General features: G+C 43.0%; 1 protein-coding gene across 3 annotated transcripts in view; it reads left to right on the top strand.

Moving 5' to 3' along the window:
• Window positions 1–17,522, top strand: part of NALCN (sodium leak channel, non-selective) — a 314,747-nt gene that overhangs the window by 202,459 nt on the left and 94,766 nt on the right. The gene's annotated exons all lie outside the window — the stretch shown is intronic.

Here is a 17,522-nt window from a genome sequence, read left to right as displayed (position 1 = left end):
ACAGCTTTCCTTGACACTTTGGGAAACCTAAAGGGAATTGTGCATTTACCCTACCAAAATGCCAACTTTAAAATACTTTTAGCTGAAAATTTTCTGGGCAGCAACACTGCATCCTAGTGCTCGGAAGCCTCTTCCTATATGCTCTTCTTCAAGGAAAAAGAAGCAACATTGAATTATTTATTGCTTCATAAAGGCATTTTGAGAGACAGAAGAATATTTTTTTTTAAAGATGGGATTCCGAGGGCAATAATAAAAAGGCTCCTTGGGGATGAGTTTTGATGGGTTCTGATATAAATGCTCATCCCCAGGCCACCCTTCTCTGTGACATTACCAATGTTGTGCCTTTATAGCTGCTCATATAGCTCTTCCTTTGTCACTCTTCAAAATAAATAATGTTCTGAAAACTCACGCCAGTTATGCATCTGCATAAAATTTATCTATTGCTTTCCTAGCAGCAGTATCACTGGAGCAATCATTTCCTGGCTGCCATAATTTGTGTGACCCTGTTTCTAATTAAATAGAGACCATGATTCTCTTTTTAGCATTCGCAAAACCCAATACAGGACCTGGAGACAGATAGAAATAGAGAAATATATAATATTTTTTACATAAGATCAGAAAATTGACTAGAAATGAGATTGCAAATGTATAATTTGGCAGCTGAGAAGCCAAGTCAGTTTGTATGGAGGCTAAAAAATCCCCTTGACCTACCGCTGTCCTCTAAAGAGCAAGCCGTAGGAGACAGTGACCTTGGTGCTCGGTGATGTAGCAAAAACGCTGGAGAACGTGGGTGGAGTTTTACAAACTTTGAAAATGAAGAGAGTTCTTGCAGCTTTAATGATTTTTGCAAATTCAGTGCAAGACAGACATAAAGGGCTCTCTTTTAAGCAGTAGAAAATTCATTAAACTGTGAGAAAAAAAAAAACCCATAGAGAAGCCTCAGGGAAAGATGTATTGAAAAAGTAAGTATAGATACTCTGTCTAGATTAAATTCAAAGCTCTGAAATTAAAACTGTTTCCCCAATTCTGTATTAAGTCCCATGTGAGCTCAAGCTCGATTGTCTTTGATGGCTTCACATCCAAAACATAGTTGAGGGTAGACATGTAAAGAAGCTTCTCTGTCTTATTGATTATCCTTTTAACAAAAACAGAAATCCTTATGGTCAACTCTTATGTACAATGACTAATCTTTCTCTTTGGTAGTCTCCGCAGCAGCCCCAGACTTAGCAGAGCTGGGTTCCTGGCCTCTGCACACTGTATGACTTTCCTGATGGGTAATTTTTCTAAGGCCATAATACCAACAGTGGATCGACTGGGTTTTGGCCAGGAAGTTATTACTTTTGTGGATTCTGCCTGCATGGCTTAGTAGTAGAAGGAAGTTTTTTTTGTTTTGTTTTTTATAATTCAGTTTAATCAATAAACAAGTATTTATTGACTAAAAAAAAAAATAAATAAAAAAAAAAAGAAAAAAATAAATAAAAAAAAAATAAAAAAATAAAAAAAAAAAAACAGAAATCTTAATGCTATTTAAAATGTGAGCTCCAAGTTAATGTTTCTCTGCAGTCTTATCCGGGGGGTTTCGTTTGCATCTCTGTCTTGCCTCCTGTATTGAAGTCCTTCAGGATTTAGGGAGACAAGTCGTGGCCAGAGGATCCACTCAGCTAAACCCTGATTGCTGTCTTCTGGCTTCACAGAAGCAGAAAGTAAAGTGGCGGTTGCAGGGAGCAAAGAGGACTTCTTCTTGTGGTTCAGTGGCTACAGGGTTTTTAGTTCTCAAAGATGAAAAAATTCTATAGACCTTTGGTACACAGTGTGAATGTACTTAACACTACTGAGCTGTACCCTTAAAGAATGGCTTAGATGGTGAATGGTATGTTATGTGTTCCTGACCACAGTTTTTTAAAAATTTTAATAAAAATTTGGTCACCATACTGGTAAGGTGGTGAGAGCACACTCAGGGATTCTGATGGTGCAGAAGTTAGGTTAAAGAAGATGAGTGGGACTTGCCTGGCAGTCCAGGGGTTAAGACCTCACCTTCCAATGCAGGGAATGCAGGTTTGATCCCTGATCAGGGGGCTAAGATCCCACATGCCTCATGGTCAAAAAAAAAAAGAACATAAAAAAGCAGTTTTGTAACAAATTCAATAAAGACTTTAAAAATCAGTTCAGTTCAGTTCAGTCACTCAGTCATGTCCAACTCTTTGCGACCCCACAAATCGCAGCACGCCAGGCCTCCCTGTCCATCACCAACTCCTGGAGCTCACTGAGACTCACGTCCATCGAGTCAGTGATGCCATCCAGCCATCTCATCCTCTGTCGTCCCCTTCTCCTCCTGCCCCCAATTCCTTCCAGCATCAGAGTCTTTTCCAATGAGTCAACTCTTTGCCTGAGATGGCCAAAGTACTGGAGTTTCAGCTTTAGCATCATTCCTTCCAAAGAAGTCCCAGGGTTGATCTCCTTCAGAATGGACTGGTTGGATCTCCTTGCAGTCCAAGGGACTCTCAAGAGTCTTCTCCAACACCACACTTCAAAAGCATCAATTCTTCGGCACTCAGCTTTCTTCACAGTCCAACTCTCACATCCATACATGACCACTGGAAAAACCATAGCCTTGACTAGACGGACCTTTGTTGGCAAAGTAATGTCTCTGCTTTTCAATATGCTATCTAGGTTGGTCATAACTTTCCTTCCAAGGAGTAAGCGTCTTTTAATTTCATGGCTGCAGTCATCATCTGCAGTGATTTTGGAGCCCAGAAAAATAAAGTCTGACACTGTTTCCACAGTTTCCCCATCTATTTGCCATGAAGTGATGGGACCAGATGCCATGATCTTCGTTTTCTGAATGTTGAGCTTTAAGCCAACTTTTTCATTCTCCTCTTTTACAAATAGTCCACATCAAAAAAAAAAAAAAAAAAAAAACATGAGGTGGGTGATGACAGTTAAGAAAGTAAAGACAAATTGCTAACTTTTTCCTCTTGGACTTCTCATACTCCCAAGTTTCCAGACAGACCACTGGGTTACTGACCAATTCTTAATTTTTTTAGCTATCTGAACATCATTTACTATGGTGCCACCCTGCGGATTTTCTTTCCACTGAATATTTGTATGACAGTTGGAAATTACATGAGACTGGAGGCATCCGATATCTAGGATCCTTGCTGCTCAACTGCCCAGGGCCAAAGGATGAATATTGCGAAGAAGCTGTAAACTGTCCGTGGTCAAGAGTTGGTAAACTCAGAATTTTACTCGAAGCCTTCAATGTAACCCAACTCCGCATGAAGCCACGCTCAAACTTTTGGTCAAAGATGACTCTTTCATGGGCTTCCCTGGTGACTCAGACGGTAAAGAATCTGCCTGTAATGCAGGAGACCTGGGTTTGATCCCTGGGTTGGGCAGATCTCCTGGAGAAGGGAACGGCTACCCTCTCCAGTATTCTTGCCTGGAGAATTCCATGGACAGAGTTGCCTGGTGGGCTACATACAGGACACGGGGTTGCAAAGAGTCGGACACAACTGAGTGTCTAAGCACACAGGAGATTAAGAGATACAAACTAATGTATAAAATAAGCTAGGACAATCTACTTTACAGCAAAGGGAATGTGGCCAAGATTTTATAATAACTATAAAAAAGACGTATAACCTTTAAAAATTATGAATCATTGTGTTGTATAACTGAAACATATATAATATTATAAATCAACTATACCTCAATTTAAAAAAGAAAAGATAACAGCATAGAAATCAAGAAGTCAATGCAAAAATGGGGAAACAGCCAAAATCCCAAATGGAGTTTTGGAGTTAAACAGGTAATTGGGATTCAGGAAGTCAAAACAAAACAGACAAGGTACCTGTGAAAATCGGTGTCCTCCTAGTATGAGTTGAATTATGTCCCCTAAAAAGATACACTGAAGCTGTAACTCCCAGGACCTGTTAATGTGACCTGATTTGGAAATAGAGCATTTGAGTTGAAATCAGGTTAAGTTGAGGTCATTAAGGTGGCTTAGATGGTAAAGAATCTGCCAGCAATGCGGGAGACCTGGGTTCAATCCCTGGGTCAGGAAGATCCCCTGGAGAAGGAAATGGCAACCTACTCCAGTATTCTTGCCTGGAGAATCCCATGGACAGAGGAGCCTGGGGTCCTGCAGTCCACGGGGTGGGTCACAGAGTCGGGCATGACTGAGTGACCAGCAACACTAAGCCACTATGACTGGTGTCCCTGTACAAAGAGGAGAAGAGGGAGACACACAGACAGGGACTGGATTGACGCGTGTACGAGCTAAGGAATACCTGGGGTGCGGCCCATCTCCAAAAACTAAGAGTCTTGGAACAGACCTTCCCTTAGAACCTTCAGAAGGGACTAAGTCTGTAGACACATGGATTTGGGGTTTCCAGCCTCCAGAACTGAGACTGTACATGTCTGCTGTTCCAAGCCACCAGTTTTTGGTACTCGGTATGGCAGACCTTGAAAACTAAAAACACCTTCTGAGAATAAAGGACCTCTTTCTGCCTCCGGGAGGTGACAGAGCTGAGCGACAAGGAGTCCTCTTGGAATGTCGGGCAGCTTTCACCAACCAAGAGAGCTTTCTCAACAGCTGGACTCATTTTCTTCTGCCCCGAACCGAATAGCTCCCTCAAGAGTAAAGTTTATAAATGTGAGACTTTCCTGGAAGAAGGGTTTCGGTTAGCCCTTCCAAAATTTCATTCCATGTGGGATTGAGCCAAACCAGATCACTTTTAGAGGCTGTTGTTTTCAGAAGCCTTGTTCTGGGGCTTCCCCAGTGGCCCAGTGGTTAAGAATCTACCTTGCAGTGCAGAGAATATAGGTTCAGCCTCCAATCAGGGAACTAAGATCCAGCATGCCAGTAGGCAATAGGCCCGTACACGGCATCTAAAATGACGAGGCAGCTTAAAAAAAAGAAACCAGAGAAGGAAACTTTGTTCTTTGCCTCGTCCCTGGCACTCAGGACGTTTAATAAGATAGCTCCAGTCTCTTTTGACATTGAACAAACATAAAATTACATGCCTAAGCCTGTTTGGGGTTCCCTGGTAACTCAGCTGGTAAAGAATCTGCCTGCAATACAGGAGTCCCAGGTTCAGTTCCCAATCTTCCCGGATTGGGAAGATCTCCTGGCGACTCAGTCCAGTATTCTTGCCTGGAAAATCCCATGGACAGAGGAGCCTGGCAGGCTACAGTCTGAGTTTACATTGATGACTGGTTGGTTGTACCAGCCTGTGGTTGTGCTAGTTCAGAATCACTTTTCTTATAGTTTATCACAGCACTCTGCAAGATAATCTCTCAATTTTTTAAGTGAGATTTGGAAGGATAATACATACGAACCAGGCAGGAGGCTTACTCTTCAGCATGCCCAGTGCCCGGCTCTCTGCCGAGCCATGGAGATGCTCTCTCACTTTGCTTTCTTTAATTAAGAGAACAAAAATTTTAAATGCCAACAGCACTTTTTCTCATCAGATCCTTTCACAGGCAATGGGAAAGAGGATTATTATGGTTCTAAAGAAAAAAAGTGACAATTGGTTTCAGTTTTCTGCAGTGTCTGGCTGTCACTGAATTGCAGAAAGGCTTTTGGTAGCTGCTTTCAGACTTGTTTGAGGAATGAGGTAGTAAGTGTTGTCCTCTGGGTGCCTAAGCACAGGACACGAGGTATCATTGCCTTGATGTCTTCAGGACTCAAGTTTCACACAGCCCTTCTGTTCTTTGTTCCAAGAAGTCCATCTACTTGTCCATTCTACCCAGAGCGTTTCTGTTCTCTGCGTGTTCATTCAATTCCTTTAATCTTCAAGTCCCTACTACGTGCACAGCACTGCGCCAGGCATGAAGCAGACAAGAATAAACAGGTAATTCTCCGCTCTCATGGAGCTGAGGGCCTAGTGGAGGAATTGGACATAAATCAAATAATCAAAGCAGTGGATAGATATTTATAATGTGAGATGACATTTCTGCAGAGAAGAACAGCATTTGAGTGAGGAATTCCTAGAAGACTTGGACCCAGATGGGGGACAGGGAGGTGGGGAAGCAGAAAGAGGGACAGGGAGGTGGGGAAGCAGAAAGAGACACTTGGGTTGAGCTATGAAGAAGGAGCAGCGGTGAACTTCATGGAGATGTAGCTATCAGAGGGGAGGAAAGAACATTCCAGAGAGAAGGAAACATGTTCAGCATGACCCCAGAAAAAAGTGGTGTAAAGTGAGTGTAGAAAAGTAAGTGGGGCTTAGACCATGCAGAGTCTGGAGAAAAAGGCCAAGAACTTTTCCCTCTGCCCCCAGAACAATAGGGAGCCCCTCGAGGCTTTTTGGATGGGAGGCAGTGTGAACTGGAGAGCTATTTGGGAAGCAGAATCAGCAGGGCCTTAGTGTTTTTGTGGGTGGAAGGACATATATGAGCATCTCAAGGATGACTCCTGGTTTCAGGTTCATCTCCTTGGATGGATGACAGTCCCATTCACTGAACCAGGAAACATTAGCACAGAGAAGATCATCACTCTGTCTTGGGCTGGTGTGAGTGAGACTCTGAGTAGAGACCTAATGGTTGGTTGCATGTATCAGTCTAGAGTTTAGGAGTGAGGGCTGGCTGGCTGGAGTTACAAATAGGGATGTTCCTGATCATTCTCAACTGTTTATCCAGAGCCTGCCATGGGCCAGGCGTGTGTTCTGGGCACGAGGGATATGTCAGCAGACAAACCAGACAGAAATCCCTGACCTCTTTGACACTTCAATCCTAGAGACTTTCTCTGTATTGGCATGATAGTGGAAGGTGTCAATCTGGATACAATTGTATAGGGTTGAGGGGGGAAGAGATACTGCAGCCTTAAGGGAAAAACAGAGCTTCCCTGGTGGCTTATATGGTAAAGAATCTGCCTGCAATGCAGGAGACCCTGGTTCGATCCCTGGGTTGGGAAGATTCCCTGGAGAAGGAAATGCAACCCACTCCAGTATTCTTGCTTGGAGAACTCCATGGACAGAGGAGCCTGGCAGGCTACAGTCTGTGGGCTTGCAAAGAGTCCTACATGACTGAGTAACTAACACATAAAGGAAAACAAGGTTTAATGGTACTGGTGCTTTGCCCTTCGAGTCCAGCTCTTTGCAGCCCTATGGACCATAGCCCACCAGGATCCTCTGTCCATAGGGTTTTCCAGCAAGAATACTGGAGTAGGTTGCTATGCCCTTCTTTAGGGGCTCTTCCCAACCCAAGGACCGAACACATGTCTCATGTCTCATGTCTCCTGCACTGGCAGGCGGGTTCTTTACCATTACTGCCACCTGGGAAGCCCTTAGGGAAACGTAAATAATCCAGCTTTGTTTTTGTCTCATGTAAATTTTGACTTTTTGTTCTGTTACAAATAACACTTTCTCTGACTCAAGTTCAGCCTCCTAAGGGGAGAAGGTCTGATCAGCCCAGCCTTGGTCTAGTCAACATCATTCCTTGCAGGCAGGAATTTTGTGTCTCTGCCTCTTAACACTGGTCAGCCTTACAGAAGGCCATCAGCTTTGAGCAGGGTAGATCCAGACCAGACCACAAAGAGGGCCACCCTGAAATGTGGCCGGGTTCCTCAGACAATGCTTTGTCCTCCTAACTCTCCATCCTGGCCTCTGCTCTGGAGGAGCTGAATGAACCCAAAGAAGGAGATGAATGAATGAATGAATGAAGAGACCTTGTCCCCTTCCCAGCTCTAGAACTGAAGTCACCCTTGCAGCTCAGAGAGGAGGAGCCTGGAGATGGGAGACTGGGAGTGAGGCTTGATTCAGGTATGAGTCTGGACTCCTTGGACTGATTTTTCACAACCAAAAGTGGCCAGGAAGCCATGGCATTTACCTAAGAACAGTGGTCAGTCTTTTCCTTCATTCATACCAGGGGGTTAGTGGTTGCACTGTGGGTCTTTCCTTACATTCTACCCGCTGCCCTTGTTCAGCACACAGTGGATGCAGGACATGGCTGGCATCCTCACAGCCATATGACTATTGAGTATTTTTTACTCTGATATTAAAAGAATGACTTAGATTATTATTAAGAAATGAGAAATGTATACGTGTGCTATTTTATTTGATGTTACCCCTATTTCCGTGTTGTTTTACATGAAATGTGCTGATGTGTTTTCATAGTGCATCTAATAAGCCCTTTTAATCAAAGGATGCAAAATTGAACGACTCTATAATCTACCACAGGCGTACTCGTGAGTAGCAGTTGCAAAAGGCATGGTGGTTGTCTGAAAAGAAATTCCTTATGGGGACAGTGTGTGAATTGAGTTCAAGACCCCAGTGTATAGACTCCAGGACAAAATTTGTGTCTTCCAAACCTCCAGTGTAAAGTGTGGGGTTCTTCTATGGTAAATGTCATCACTGCTACTAGCTACCTGTCAACTAAGGTGGAACACATAAATAAGTAGATACTAAATACAGATGTGTGTGTACACAAGGGCTCATATGCATACATATATTTCCTAGCTCTTTCCTCTGGGTGAACATAGGAGCAGTGACATGCCAGTAATATCAAGAAAACCCACTCCTAAGATTCTTGTTTCTAAAAACCATTCTCCAGTAAAAGAAATCAATATTCTTTGGAGAACTGGCTGATTCTCAAGCTGAGGCAGGGAAAACACAAGATAAGACTAAAGTATTTTTGTGGAGCCAGAAAGTAAGGAAGAGCTTAAACACACACACACGCACATACAAAAGGGTGTCCGACGTGACAGTGAAATATAATGTGAAATCCTGGATGGGATTCTGAAACAGAAAAAAAAAAGGCATTCATGCAAAATTTGGGAAGTTCCAAAGAAATTCTTCATTTTGGTTCAAAGTAGTCGACCAAGGTTAATTTTTTGGTTTTGATCAATGTCCTGTGGTTATGTAAGATGCTAACATGAGAAAAAACTGGGTCAAGGGTGTACAGGAACTCTGTATTATCTTTGTAACTATTATGTAAGTTTAAAATTATTTCAAAATAAAGAAGATTTTAAAAGAGATTAGAATTTTCTATGGAAAGCTCTAAAAACACAACATATAGTCATAAATTGACTGGTGTGTTGTCCTGTTCAAGAATCCATACGTTTGTAAAACTTTATACCACAAATACGTTGTATAGAATTTATAGTCAATTATAATTTTTTTAATCTTACAAAGTTGGAAGCATAGTCTTCATCAGGAACAAAACACTTTCTATGAGTTTGTTTCTGAGGGAAAATCTGATGTGGCTTGTCATTACTCCTCTTCGTCTTAATAACGTGGCTTATCTGAAATCAGAAGAGTCATCTGTGCTGGTTAGCATGACTGATTCTGTATTGTAAAGAACCTAAGGAAAGGGCAACCGAGTGATGGGAAATATCACAGATGGGCCCCTTCAGCTTGTCTGTGGGCCACACTTGGCTGCCTTTTTTGTTCCTCGTCTCATCACTGTTGTGTTATCCTTATCGTGTGTGTACAGGCGTCCAGTACTAGGCTTGGGGCCACGAAGAGTCCTGCCCTTAATTAAAACTTGTCAGCTTAATAGAGGAGAGATACACAGAATTAGGAGCCTTAGTGTGAAGCCCTGAGCACTAGGGGAAGACCCAAAGAAGGAAGGCGTGCCTCCCTCGGGTTGGAGGCAGGTCAAAAAGATGTGTCTAAAAAAAATGAATCTGATTTTATTAAGAAAGTGGGGAAACATGTTTAATAGAAAAGAAATAGCAGGTACCATACTGCAGAAATAAAAATGCATCTATTGCTTGAAAATGTTATTTTGATGAGACAGTCTAAAATAATGTTTAGAAGCTGAAGTTCTGGGGACTTCGCTGGCAGTCCGGTGGTTAAGAATCCGCCGTCCAAGGCAGGGGACATGGTTTGACTCCTTGTCAGGGAACTAAGATCCCACCTGCCACAGGGCAACTAAGCCCACATGCTCTGATGACGACTGGAGTAGCTTCCCCCCTACCCAAAAAGAAGCTGAAGTTCTGGAACCTCAAAGATTGTGGTCAAACCCCAGTGAGCACCCCTTCTAGCTGTGTGACCTTCAGGAACAGATTTGAGCTCCTTGGTCCTAGGGGTCCTCACCTATAACACAACAGAACTAATTATGGTACTTACATCGGGGGCTGAAGTACTTACATTGAGGACTAAAGCATGTTAGTAAATGAGGCAATGAGCAAAGTGTTCAGCAGAGTATCTGCACATGTTTACTACTTCAAGTAGCCATTGTTATTCTGAGAAATCATCCTAGAGGAGATGGTTTTGGAAAGCTGTATTATAATGAACCAAGTGTGGAAGGAAAGCGCACTGCAAGTGTTGGGAAGGTGTATGCTGAGGCAGGAACCAGAAATAAAACTGCAGCGGGGGGGACATACAAACCAGTATTGTTAGAGAGTAAGGGCAAGGTGTGAGGGGATGCTTTAAGCCATGCTGAGATCAGAATTTCTCCTCTACATAACCAGTCCATCCTAAAGGAAATCAACCCTGATTATTCATTGGAAGGACTGATGCTGAAGCTGAAGCTCCAGTACTTTGGCCACCTGATGCCAAGAGCCAACTCATTGGAAAAGACCCTGATGCTGGGAAAGATTGAGGGCAGGAGGAGAAAGAGGATGAGATGGTTGGATGGCATCACTGACTCAATGGACATGAGTTTGAGTAAGCTCCAGGAGATGGTGAAAGACAGGGAAGCCTGGTGTGCTGCTGTCCATGGGGTCGCAAAGCATCTGACATGACTGAACAACTGAACAACAAAGAGCAACATAATTGATAATCCTTGAATTACTTGAAGATCTAGAACAAGATGGTGTTTCTTCCTTAGCTGTCCTGTAAGATCGATTTAAAGGGACAGGATGAAGATGGAAACCCAGCTAGGAGGGCAGAAGCGGTGACCATGAGCGGTTTTAACCTGGTCAACCAAGTGACCACTTGACTCTCCAACCTGGAACTGTTGGTGGCTCCATCAGGAGCAGACCCACTGAGGGTGGGAGAGACCTGGGACTCAAGAGAGGATGCAGGGAAGTTATTGCAGAGGAGCTGAGTAGATGGTAAGCAAGTTTCAAGAAGCAAGTTTGAAAAAGAAGGGAGAAGAGGGAGGAACACAAGCTCAGGGAAAATGTTTGCTTTTCTCTATTTTTTTTTCTTTAGCCACACCTTTCAGCACGTGGGATTTTAATTCTCCTACCAGGGATCAAATCCATGCCCACTGCATCAGAACATGGAGTCCTAACCTGTGGACCACCAGGGAATTCTATTTTCTCTATTTTCATTTTTTAAACCAAGATTCTTGAGAAAATAAATCAGTCCACACAGTGAAGGAGAGGAAATTGGAGTGAGTGGGAACAGGTGAGGTGGTCCCTGCATGGAAGGAGGAGGGGGTCTCCAGCATGAATATTGCCCCCTCTTCACTTAGCCCCCTCACTGAGATGAGACCACTTTCATGTTGAGCCGGCAGTTGCTGGGGCTTGGTGATAACTTTAGTTTTTATACCACATTTCCCTTGAGTAATTCAAATTACAGGCAATATGCTATCTCACTTATGTATCTTGCATTTATGTAAAAGAATGAAGATCCTCATTTTTCATTTGAGCACATTGAAATCCAAAGCAGCTAAGGGATTATAGAACAAAACCAAAATTTAAATCTACATCTTCTTTCTTTTTTACTGATAGACTATGCTATCTCCAACATTTTCTTAAAGCAAAATGGGGAAGACAGTTGCACACAAAACTGTATCTTCTGAATTCCCTTGGGTCTGTATTTTTTTTTCCCTATTCATCTTGTAACAAGAACCAAGCATCTAGTTGACATGGAACTCTAATATAATTTCATTTGAAGCAGAGAAAAAAAAAATCCTGCATTTTTGATCATAATAAACCTGTTTCTGTGACTCAGTAAATTCCCTAGTGGGAACAACTGTGTCCTGGTTGAATAACACAAGACAGATTAAAATGTAAGAGAGAGTTGTTTGGGACCTAGAGGAAAAAACGCACAAAAGCAAACTCTATTCATTATTGCTGTCTCAAGGAAACCTCTCATTCCATTAATAGGATTTTAAGGGACAATAATATTAATAGAAGGAAAACATCCATTCAGCATAATTTGGTTTTCCAGCTTTTTAATAGTTTTCTTTCTGTTAGTAAGTTGCTAACATTTCCTGCGAGCTTAGTCTTATTGGAAATAGTACCTCAATTTCTGCACAAAGAACTTTCTGCAGGATGTTTAAAGCCTGTAAGTTCTTAGGTTCAGAGCAAGTTCTTTCAAGAGCATGAAAGTAAATGAAATGTCCACAGTGCAGCTTAGGGATGTCATTGCTGCTGTTGTTCAGTCACTAAGTCGTGTCTGACTCTGTGAGCCCGTGGACTGCAGCAAGCCAGGCTCCTTTGTCCTTCACTATCTCCTGGAGTTAGCTCAAACTCATGTCCATTGAGTCGGTGATGCCTCCAACCACCTCATGCTCAGCCTTCTTCTTTTTGCTTCAGTCTTCATCAGGGTCTTTTCCAGCAAGTAGGCTCTTCGCATCAGGTGGCCAAAGAATTGGAGCTTCAGCATCAGTCCTTCCAATGAATATTCAGGGTTGATTTTCTTTATGATTGACTGATAGAGACTTTAATAAAAAACCAACATGTTTGATCAATACTGCCGATAAAGCATCTGCAGTTTGGGTTGTAAAATCACAAAAACAAAATAGAGAAAATTCCTTGAAGACTAGTAGTTTTGCTTTAGGAAGAGTCTCCATTCTGATTTACTGAGTCATGTATCAATCCAGAAAAACCAGCAAATGCTGTCATGGAAAGAAGCAAAGAGAATTCCACTTTGATTTACTCAGGTGACACAGAGGAGCCTTCCTCCAGACTGAGCAAAATCTGGTCCTTGTTCATATCTGGAAGAGCCACAAAATACTCTTCAGTTACGTTAACCCTCAGATCTATCCACATTTTTCAAGCCAGCGTGAACTAGATTTTCAAATGAGAAGCTTCCCCAAGCCTGACACTTTTTAAATTGTTTTCTTTTAGAAAATCATACCAAAAGTTAGAAAAAAAAATTTTTTTATTTAACGTAATCCTTCAATTCAGTTATTTGTTGCTGCATTCAGACAGGCACTGCAACCGAATAATGCTTGAATATTTTAACAGAAGAAAGCCCAGGCTGAAATATGGAAGATTTAAGCGATGAGGCAGAAAGGGTATGTGTTATGCAGACCAATCACTCCCAACTCTCTTGAGAAACACAAGTAAAGGAAAAGGCTTTCAGCCGCCCAGTGTGCAATGATATCTCAGCAAGACAGATGCCGAGCCGTAGAATAGCGCTGAGCTGAGATGATTTATATTTTTTTTAAAGCTCAAGGTTTGAAATTTTTTTCCTTTGATTCTAATTTCCTTTTTGCAAAATGTCTTTTTTTTTTTTTCCAAATCATGTGAGTCTATTGCAAAGCTATCGTGTAGTCTATCTGCTCCAGCCAGACTTCATGCTCAGTTGAAACCATTATAACCTCCTTCCTTTGGACTGTTCTTTGCATTAGGTTTTTCAATATAGACAAAAAAAAATCCTGGGATTCTTTGCGCTATGTTTCTTCCATTCAAGAATCATAATCTTTGAAATAATTTTTAAGTGGAAATTTACAATTGCAAACACTGTATGTTGAGGTCTTTTATGATATAGTATAATGATCTTAGATTATTACCCAGTATATCCAACATAATCCATATTATTCACTCATTTGCATCAAGGTAAATTTAATCTTGGAAAATCTGTGCTTACATGCAGAAGGGGAACGAAGTTGGATAAAAGCTATAATACCATTTTATCACATATTAAAGAAACTTTACAGTGGCTTCAAAATACTATGAAACACATCCCTTTATCCTGGCTGCCTTATCCCCCTCCACTGCCCATTCCTTCCACATACACACACCCTCTAAACCGATCTTACACTTTCTTCTTCTTTTTATTTTTTTGTAGCTCAGTCCTGATCATGGGCTAGGGAAGAAGAAATGGTCAAGGTAATGGAGGTTAATAGCAGTGAAGTAAGAATTAAATGATTGTACGCAAATGCATTATCTGGTCTTTAAAAAAAAAAAAACTTTTTACTTTACTATAATATACTTATGCATGCATGTGTGCTAAGTCACTTCATTCATGTCCAACTCTTGGCAAGCCTGTGGACCGTAGCCTACCAGACTCCTTTATCCATGGGATGCTCCGGGCAAGAATACAAGCGTAGATTGCCATGCCCTCCTTCAAGGGATCTCCCCAACCCCACCAGGGATCTAACCCTTGTCTCCAGCATCTCCTGCATTCGGAGGTGGGTTCTTTACCACTAGAGCCACCTGAGAAGCGAAGTAGGCATTTTGCTGAATTTTTACAAATTGAAGCCTCCCAGCACCCAGCTCGTGAAGTATTGACCGTAGCTTCAAAGCCCCTCCCTGTAACCAATCCAGTCACCAAGCTTCTCCCTCACCCCAGTGCTCTCTGGGTACCAAGCAGACAGACTGGTGCTGCCCGGTGTTTATATTCATGGGATCATTCAGTGTGTGCTTGTTTGTTTTATCTGGCTTCCTTCGCTCAACATTGTACTGCAAAATTCACCCCGGTTTTGTGCTTGGATGTTGTTCGTTGGCTCAGATGTTTCAATGGATCGGTATTGGCTCTTCTCTTCGGAGGCTGATGGGCACATGAGAGTGTAAGCTTGCGACTCTTACAGACAACACTGCTGTGGGTTTGGGAGGGTGTAGCTGTGCTGGGCATGCACACAGGTCTGGGAGGTGTACGCCCAGGAGAGGATTTGCCGGGTTGCCGGGTGGCCGTATCTTCATCCTTGCTGATGCTGCTTACCTGGAAACAAGAGAAGGAGCACGTGGTCCCTGGTACTCAGAAAGAGGCCCCTTCTCACGGGTAGAAGATTCTCATTAGTGCCTCAGCATGAAAGCAGACATGCCCACTGTTCCAGCAGCTGCTCGTCTTTCTCTATCTTATTTATTATTTTAAATTTATTTATTTGGCTGCAGTGGGTCTTAGTTGCAGCACATGGGATTTTTCAGTTGTGGCGTGTGGGATCCAGTTCCCTAACCAGGGATCAAACCTGGGCCCCCGCACTGGGAGAACAGGATCTTAGCCACTGGACCACCGGGAAGTCCCTCTCTGTCTGTTTTAATTGCCCCTTTAGGCACATCAATTTGGCAGCAATGCCCAATAGTCAAAAGGAGAGTTTGCAGGATCCTGAAGAGCCTTCTGAGTCATCAAAAGATTTTCTCGCCTGCTTTTTTTCAGTTTTACAGTGCAATGGTCAACTCACGCTGAGTTCAAACCCGTTTAGTCACAAACAGTTGTTCTATTTCTACTCTCTAGAAGGTGCTGTAAAAGTAAATTAAAAGTGGAATCTTACCCTTAAGGAGCTTACAAGCTTTAGGGAGTATAAATAACTCTAATACAAGTTAGAATAAGATGAGATCCATTTTAAAAACATAGGCATGGGATTATTTTTTAATACTGGTAACATACATATATTAAACATTGTATTCTAGGATATTTGATTAAATGTTACAAAATATTACGTGTAAATTTATTCTAAACCTTCCTCTGTTCATCAGTGGCAGACATACGTTCAGGTGAAACGCCACAGTCTAATTTTATTCTCTTTTGTAAATCCAGGGACACCTGTATTTCACACCAACAAATTTATTCAAGTAGTAAATTTTCTGCTTATCTCTCCATTCTTTAGACTATACCTAAAATCCTTCTTTTCTATTTCCCAGTTATCTGCTGGAGACTGTAGTTCCACCCTCTGATCTGTGTAATTATTTATTCAACAAATGCCTATTTAGCTTCTTCTGTGTCAAATATTGTGGCCAACCCCAGATACGGAATAATGGAAAATCCCCATATGCTCCTTGTCCTCCAAGAGTTTCCAGTCTCAGGAAAGACAGAGAGAGCGTTCAGGTCAGACACACTAGGTTCAAATGATGCTCCGTGTAGTGGTTTTTCGGTGTCCCTGCAAAGTGATGTCCATCAGGAGCCTCAGAAGGGGACCTTATTGGGAAATTAGATTTTTGCAGGTGTAATCAGTTAAGATCATCCTGGTTTAAGGTGAACCCTGATTTCAGTGATTGGTGTCTTCGTAAGAGAGAAGAGAGGGAGATTCCAGTAGAGAGACAGGGAATCACACAGGCCAGGCGGGACAGGGGGAGAGGCTGAAGTGACGCAGCTTCAGGCCAGGAGACACCGGGGGCGGCCAAGAAGCTGAGAGTGAAGGAAGAGGGCTGCCCCGGCGTCTTCAGAGAGGGCACGGCCTCGCTGCTCCCCTGACTCGGGACTTCCAGCCTGCAGGGCGCGGAGAGGATCAGTTTTTGTTGTTTTAACCAATTTGATCTCACAGCAACTTGTTACCACAGTCCTAGGAACCTGGAACAGTGTGTGTTAGGTTGAAGCATAAGAAATGACCGATTTCGTCGTCTGCTTTGACCTACACCAACATGGCAACTCCATATGGGCCCACCCGCTGTGCCCTGGGCTCGTGAGGGGGAAATCTTGGTGACGAGAGAAAGCTTCTTGGGGAATCGCTGATGGAACTGAAATTAGAAAAGCAAGTAGAAGTTCATGAAGAACAAGAGAGGAAAGGGAGGAGAGGAGCTCCCAGGGCGACAGAGGCTCTGGGTCAGAGGCCAGGACACTTTTGAGGAGCTGAGAGAGGCAGGCGTGACTGGAATACAGTGTGGGCCAGGGCCAGGTGAGGCCGGGACAGGTGGGGACAGGTGGGGACAGGTCACGGCAAGTCGGCTGCTGAAGCCTAGAGGCTGACAGTTTTGTTTGAGAGCAGCGGACCACCGTTGAAGGGTTTAAGCCAGAAGAGGAGAAGATGACTGTGACTGCAGGTGTGGGGTAGATTTGAAGGAGCCAAACCACACGGGGTGACGGTGGGAGGGTGGGCGGGAGCCAGGGGGTGCTTCTGACCAGGGGATCACCAGTGGGGATCCAGAGACTGGGCCAGCTGAGAGGTGTTTAGGAAAAGAGCTCCTCCATGTTTTTGTTCTGATGGCATATCCTGATTAATATACCATCTGCCCTTGTGTCTCTTTGAAGACTCATAAAAGATGCATCCTAGTCCCGGCAGGCCCACAGCTCCAGTGTTGACTAATGTGATCACGTGTAGCAATTCTGCCGCCAAGAAGTCTCTAGAAGGAAAAGCAGCACCTGCTTTATTTTTTTGTCCTAATTTCTCCCTTTGTTCCTCACCTTGTGTGCACAACACTTTGTGTATGACTCAGCTGGAAGGGCTATTGTATTTTATTGCCATTATCTATTTCTATAACTGTCCGTTATAATGCGGGCTCCGTGAGAGCACATACTCTATCTTAGTTATCTTTCGGTCTCCAGAGCTTAGCATGGAACCTGGCCTATGGGGTTTGATTTGTAAGTGACTGCATCGATGTGTAAATAAATGAGTCAGCAGTCGCATGAATTAAACGCTTCATTTCTGTTCTGTCTTCTCAGCCTGTCTTTGGCCCTTTAGAATTGCCTTCCTCTCTGGTCTGAGTTAACATATTAGCTGTTTTTCTTTCCCCCTGGGTGCTCTAC

This window comes from Bos indicus, chromosome 12, assembly GCF_029378745.1.
Source record: "Bos indicus isolate NIAB-ARS_2022 breed Sahiwal x Tharparkar chromosome 12, NIAB-ARS_B.indTharparkar_mat_pri_1.0, whole genome shotgun sequence".
Taxonomy (NCBI): domain Eukaryota; kingdom Metazoa; phylum Chordata; class Mammalia; order Artiodactyla; family Bovidae; genus Bos; species Bos indicus.
The sequence above is the reverse complement of the archived record's forward strand: the minus strand, read 5'-3'. Positions and strand labels throughout refer to the sequence as shown.